The following is a 7,486-nucleotide window of genomic DNA, read 5'->3' on the forward strand; positions in this document are numbered from 1 at the left end:
GGATCATTAACATGATCATTAACATGATCCTATGGTCACTGGCTGGAGCCCAAAAGTTGCTTGAGTGACTTGGCTTGAGCAAGGGTCATGGCTCAGCTGGAGCCCCCATTCAAGACACATATGAGAAGCAATCAATGAATTACTAAAGAGCTGCAACTACAAGTTGATGTGTTTCTCATCTCTTTCTTTCACTCTCTCTATAAAAACAACAAAAAAAGGAGCTTTTACTTAGAAGTAGCAGAATGTTAGGTGACAGTATATTACACAGCTCAGACACAATTATCTCATGCACCAGAAAGGCTGGAACATGCAACATCTGGGTTGATGAGAAACATAATAGTGAGAACATTACAATGGAGCCAGTGTCTCAGATTTCAAATTCTATCTGTGTCACTGACGAGTTATGTGACCATGGCCAAGCTACTCAACCACTTGTTTTTACTTTCCTCAGATGTAAAACATGGGAAATAGGTCTAAAACACATAGATTTGTGTTTGGGTGCTGGGGACAAAATGCAAAATATAGATGAGTATAGTCACAGAAATGTACACTTGCCACCTATATGATCTTATTAACCAATGTCACACCAATAAATTTAACTTAAAAAATACAGGATTATATACAGAATTACATTATACACACACACACACACACACACACACACACACACACACACACACACACACAGTGTGTCCGTAGTCATGATGCACTTTTGACCCGTTATCTACAAAAGATGATAGAAATGTGAAATCTGCACCAAATAAAAGAAAAAACCCTCCCAGTTTCTGTAGGATGATGTGGCAGCATGTGCGCATGCGCAGATGATGACGTAACACCATGTATACAGCGGAGCAGCTCACGGCCATGCCAGTCGAGATGTGGACGGTTCAGAGGAAAGTTCAGTGTGTTCTGTGGCTCGCTAAATTCGAATCCATGACCAAAGTGCAGCGTGAATATTGGCGCATTTATAATGAAGCACCACCACATAGGAATAACATTACTCAGTGGGGTAAGCAGTTGAAGGAAACCGGCAGTTTGGTGGAGAAACCCCGTTCTGGTAGTTCATCAGTCAGTGATGAGTCTGGAGAGGCTATACGGGATAGCTACCTAAGGAGCCCTAAAAAATCTGTGCGTGAGCCCACATCAAACTGCACTGAATAGGTATGAAACTGGGAGAGTTTTCCTTTTACTTGGTGCAGATTTCACATTTCTATCGTCTTTTGTTGCTTTCCTGTGACCGGTCAAAAGTGCATCATGACTTTACGGACACACATCTATATAGTAAATCCCCCAGAATGTCAGCTATTATCAGCCTCATGAATATCATCATAAATTATTGGTTCTGTGATATAACAATGCCAATAAGGATAAAATTTTTCACACCAATTTATCCCACTGGTCTAGAGTATTGACAAAAATCTCTCCATGGCCAATGGAGCTTTACTGTCCTAAGCATCATTTCTACATAAGATAATGTCCCATTTCAGGAGAAGAGTGTTGTTAGAGAACATGGGCTTGCCCAGAACCTTTTCTGATGACTCGCTCATATCTTTTATGGTAAGAAATTACTTGCAAAACATCCTTAGTTGTTAGGGAGATTTGGACAGCAAGCACTTGGCACTTTGAGTACCATTTTGGAAGATAGACTCTCTCATTAAGAAGGAAAACAGAAAAGAATGGTTTCTGAATTGAAAAGTAACAATGTCTGTGCTATTTTGTTGTATAAAATAAAAGCTATGGTATTTTACAATAGCTATTATTAATTTTGAGAATTTGACCAGATGTTTAAATAAAAATCTTATGAATTTGAAAGAAATTTGCACAGGTAAGGGATTAAAAACAGGATTTACTGAATAAAGTCAATATTCTAAGCTATAGAAATATACAGATAAAACATAGGTGAAGGGGGAAGGGAACACAGAAAACAATGAGAAAAATTTGTGTAGACAGGTCCCAGATTAAAAAAGAAAGAATAAGCAAAGTTACTATCTGTGCAAAGTTTGGAGAATGCAATAACAGAACAAAGGATTGTTGGATTTGAGATGAGTAATTGCTGGGTTAAAATATTGCTGAAATTATTTACCTATAGTAGAAAGAAAAAACTACATAGAAAAAGATAAAATTAAGAATTCACCCCTGTGTAGGTGTGTAGCTGTGTAGCTGAATTGGTTAGAGCATGATTCCAATACACCGAGGTTGTGGGTTCAATCCCTGGTCAGGACACATACAAGATTCAGTCAATGAATTCATAAATAGGTGAAACAACAAATTGATATTTTTCTCTCTCTCTCTCTCCTTCTCCTCCCTTCCTCTCTCTCTAAAATCAATCAATCAGTAGAAATTTTAAAAAAGAATTCATATGAGAAAACCTATCAGAAATATTAAAATATCAAATATTATTTCTCAAGATAAATCAAGGGAGAGAATAACAGAGGGAAGTAATGTGGCTATTTATTTGTAAAAGATGGTTTTTTTTAAACAGACAGCCAACTAAATGGGAACTGATATTTTCAAACGATAGCTCAGATAAGGGCCTAATATCCAAAATTTACAAAGAACTCATAAAACTCAACAACAAACAAACAAACAATCCAATAAAAAAATGGGAAGAGGACATGAACAGACACTTCTCCCAGGAAGAAATACAAATGGCCAACAGATATATGAAAAGATGCTCAGCTTCATTAGTTATTAGAGAAATGCAAATCAAAACTACAATGAGATACCACCTCACCCCTGTTAGATTAGCTATTATCAACAAGACGGGCAATAGCAAATGTTGGAGAGGCTGTGGAGAAAAAGGAACCCTCATACACTGTTGGTGGGAATGTAAAGTAGTACAACCATTATGGAGGAAAGTATGGTGGTTCCTCAAAAAACTGCAAATAGAACTACCTTATGACCCAGCAATCCCTCTACTGGGTATATACCCCAAAACCTCAGAATCATTGATACGTAAAGACACATGTAGCCCCATGTTCATTGCAGCACTGTTCACAGTGGCCAAGACATGGAAACAACCAAAAAGCCCTTCAATAGAAGACTGGATAAAGAAGATGTGGCACATATACACTATGGAATACTACTCAGCCATAAGAAATGATGACATCAGATCATTTACAGCAAAATGGTGGGATCTTGATAACATTATACGGAGTGAAATAAGTAAATCAGAAAAAAACAAGAACTACATGATTCCATACATTGGTGGAACATAAAAACGAGACTAAGAGACATAGACAAGAGAGTGGTGGTTACCAGGGGTGGGGGGAGGGAGGACGCAGGAGGGAGGGAAGGAGAGAGTTAGGGGGAGGGGGAGGGGCACAGAGAAAACTAGACAGAGGATGACGGAGGACAATCTGACTCTGGGTGAGGGGTATGCAACATAATTTAATGACAAAATAACCTAGACATGTTTTCTTTGAATATATGTACCCTGAATTATTAATGTCATCCCATTAACATCAATAAAAATTTATTTAAAAAAAAAAAAAAAAAGATGTTTTTTTTTTAGATACATAATTTTCTCATTGAAATCATGTAAATATATGGTGTGTCAGGTAAGCTGGTGTACAGTTTTCCATGCCATAATCAGTAGTTGGCTGGGAATGAGACTAAGTATCAAGAGGAATGAGCTAGAGAGGGTCATGGTGTGTTACTTAAAAACATGTATTCAAATTTATTATTGTAACAACCTCTGCTAGGCACAGAGCTAGAGGATTCAAAGGTAAGTAAGGTCCAGGGCTCAAAGCAGGCTTACAGTGTGGGGAAAGATAGATTTAATTAGAGGCAGATTTAATGGCAGGTGCACCAGGCATGTGCCCTGGGCCCCGACTTCTGAAGGGCCCCACAAAACCCCAACTTTACACTTTTTTCTAATGACACCAAGTTTGGTTTTATACATGCAATTTTAACATTAACAGTACATAATATTTTTTTTATTTTTTTAAAAATATGGTTAATATGTATTTTTATTTTCCCTGTTTCTCTTTTTTTTTTAAGGGGCCCAATATTTTCTTCTGTGCCCGGGGCCTCAAACCACCTTAATCTGCCTCTGGGTTTAATCCTCAATAATACCTAACATGAGTTCAGAGGGGTGAGGGGTACATCAGGATCTAAGCAGAAATTTTCTAAACTCTTCATTCCATTTTGAGACATTTATCTTATGGTGTAGCAGGCCCTTTTTATAGCCCACACCTACATGTGACCTGATCACAGTTAGAAAATGGTACCTGGCCAGGTTCATAGCAGCAGATATGATGTGTGAAAAATACAACCTTTATGTCAACCTGAACGTTTCATGAGACCTTTCACTTAATGCGTGGTCTGTATACTCTCTCCTAAAAAAAAACAAAAAACAAAAAAAAACAGAACATTTGAGAACATACTACTCTATGTAATAGAGTGAACATATTTAAAAAGAAAGAGTGTGGTGTTAACTAGAACCAGCTCTGGGGTTTATGTATAAGGCCTTGGGGTAGAGCTGTATTTCTCAATTTTGGCACTATTGACATTTTTAAACCAGATAATTATTTGTGGTGGGGGCTCCTTGTCTTCACACAGTAGATTCTAGTGGCACTCACCACCAATTGTGACAACCAAAAATATCTTCACACATTATTATAAAATGTCATTTGGGGGCAAAAATTTCTCCCAGTTGAGAATCATTGCGGTAGAAGAAATTGTTACTACCATGTAACAATGATAAAGTGATGAACTAAGTAAAGAGAAGGGGGTAGGGAGAAGGCAAAACAGCACAGTATCAAAATTAATAGAAGAGAGGAGAAAGGAAGAGAAGAAAAAGTGGAATAAGAATAAGAAAGGAAAGAAGGGGAAAATGAGAGAATATACAGTGTGTCCGTAAAGTCATGGTGCACTTTTGACTGGTCACAGGAAAGCAACAAAGGACGATAGAAATGTGAAATCTGCACCAAGTAAAAGGAAAACTCTCCCCAGTTTCATACCTATTCAGTACATTTCGATGTGAGCTCACGCACAGATTTTTTAGGGCTCCTTAGGTAGCTATCCCGTATAGCCTCTACAGACTCATCACTGACTGATGGCCTACCAGAACGGGGTTTCTCCACCAAACTGCTGGTTTCCTTCAACTGCTTATCCCATCGAGTAATGTTATTCCTATGTGGTGGTGCTTCGTTATAAACGCGCTGATATTCATGCTGCACTTTGGTCACAGATTCGAATTTGTGAGCCACAGAACACACTGAACTTTCCTCTGAACCGTCCACATCTCGAATGGCATGACCGTGGGCTGCTCTGCTGTATACACGGTGTTACATCATCATCTGCACATGCGCACATACTGCCACAACATCCTCTAGAAACTGGGAGGGTTTTTTCTTTTATTTGGTGCAGATTTCACATTTCTATCATCTTTTGTTGCTTTCCTGTGACCGGTCAAAAGTGCACCATGACTTTACGGACACACTGTATAATTTGGTGGCATTTCAGAGCAAACGTATGACTTAAGGTGAACTATATAGTATGTTCAGGAAATAAAACACCTGGGATATGTTTTTAAATATAAAATTGTAAAGAATAATTAAGAAATAAAAAAGATGAATAAAGCATGATATTATAAAATATTATTGTGTGTGCGCCCCACCGGGATCCACCCGGCACGCCCACCAGGGGTGATGCTCTGCCGCAACCAGAGCCACTCTAGCGCCAGGGGCAGAGGCCAAGGAGCCATCCCCAGCGCCCGGGCCATCTTGGCTCCAATGGAGCCTTGGCTGCAGGAGGGGAAGAGAGAAACAGAGAGGAAGGAGGGGGGGGGGAGCAAATGGGCGCTTCTCCTATGTGCCCTGGCCAGGAATCGAACCCAGGTCCCCCACACGCCAGGCCGACGCTCTACCGCTGAGCCAACCAGCCAGGGCAGTACTAAGACATTTTAATGTATAGCCCTATGAAGCACTGGGCTAAATTTTTTTAAATGTCATATGGACCATCTATGGTATAAAAAAAAAACAAATCATAAGATTCAGTTATTTAATATTTTGTGTTTTAACTTGAAAACAGAGAAGGACAATACCTTAGACTCCCTTTGTCTTTTATAAAAGGACATGTTTTCCCCAGGAGAAAAAAAAAGTTAATAAATGTGATTTTTTTAAGGGTTGAAGGAAATAGAAGAAATTGAACCAAGAAGAGATACGATATCTAACCAAAGGACGTTCAATGGCAGGAAATACTGTGCTTGCCCATTAGAAGTTAAATCGTTAGCCCACGTACACCTCCTGCCTGGAGCATCTGAGCCCTGGGAAGACTGGTGGTGTTCTCCTGCCAGGAGAGGGGATGCGGCCGGGGAGGTGGGGTGGATATGTTCCATGAAGACCGGTGTACCAAGACAGAGAACCTGCTTGGGAGCTACTTCCCCACGAAGATTTCTGAGTTGAATGCATTTTTAAAGGAGCAGCTCTCATCGAAGCCAACCTGAGCAATCTGAAGACCCCAGTGGCCATCCCAGTGCCTGATCCAGTCATGGAGAAAGAGAAGGAGGAGTGAAAGAAACAACAGGAGAAGACAAGGACGAAAAGAAGAAGATGGCGACAAAGGTCTTCTCTGTGGCCCAGTGTACTGCAATGTGAAGATTGTGATCCTCCTGCAGTGCCTAAATCCTGAGATCAAGGATATCATTGAGCAGCTTAACCTAGTCGCCACCTGGTTACAGCTACAGATACTTCGGATTGAGGATGGAAACTGTTTTGGAGTGGCTGTCCAGCAGAAGGTGTTTGAGCTGATGACCAGCTTTCACACCAAGCTGGAAGGATTCTACACTCAAATCTCCAAGTATTTCTCTGAGTGGGGTGATGCCGTGACCAGAGCAGCCAAGCAGCCCCATGTGGGTGATCACTGGCAGCTTGTATACAAGCTGGATGAGGCAGACTACCGGGACATCTGATTAATGATGGTCATGGAAATCAGAAACGCATCTGCTGTGTTATATGACATCATCATGAAGAACTTTAAGAAGCTTAGGAAGCCCCAGAGAGAAACAAAGGGAATGATCTATTGAGAGCCTTCTCTTACACTGTGGTGGGTCCAGCAGAGGCTTCCTGTCTTTTTGACAGGGAACACCAGATTCTGTCCCCCCCTTCCACCTTTTGAGGTTTCTCCTTCACTTTGCCTCTTAGACACAATAAATATAGTCATAACGGTCAAGAAAACAAAGTTAAATATTTAGTCTCTAAATGATCCTGCCTTTAAAATACTATATGCCTGAAGTCAAGTAGGAAAAATTATTAAAAAAAAAAAGCCCAAAAAGTGGTCAAGATACTAGTGGGGAGAAAGGTTTTATATTTCTCACTGAAAGAGAAGAGGGAGAAGCATGCTGTTTGGGAAGATTGCCTGAGAAGCACTGATGCATATAGATGAGTAAGAGTGAGGAGAAGGAGCCAGAATGGTGCGCTATTATTGCATGGCTATAGGTGAGATAGGTAAGGGGAAGCAACATTTTTGACAGTATTGGGTT

At 40.1% G+C, this 7,486-nt stretch overlaps 1 pseudogene; it reads left to right on the forward strand.

The window, feature by feature from the left end:
- Positions 1-1,509: 1,509 nt before the first annotated feature.
- Positions 1,510-7,030, forward strand: LOC136382883 (proteasome activator complex subunit 1 pseudogene; annotated as a pseudogene).
- Positions 7,031-7,486: the final 456 nt, after the last annotated feature.

Source organism: Saccopteryx leptura, chromosome 11 (genome assembly GCF_036850995.1).
Source record: "Saccopteryx leptura isolate mSacLep1 chromosome 11, mSacLep1_pri_phased_curated, whole genome shotgun sequence".
Taxonomy (NCBI): domain Eukaryota; kingdom Metazoa; phylum Chordata; class Mammalia; order Chiroptera; family Emballonuridae; genus Saccopteryx; species Saccopteryx leptura.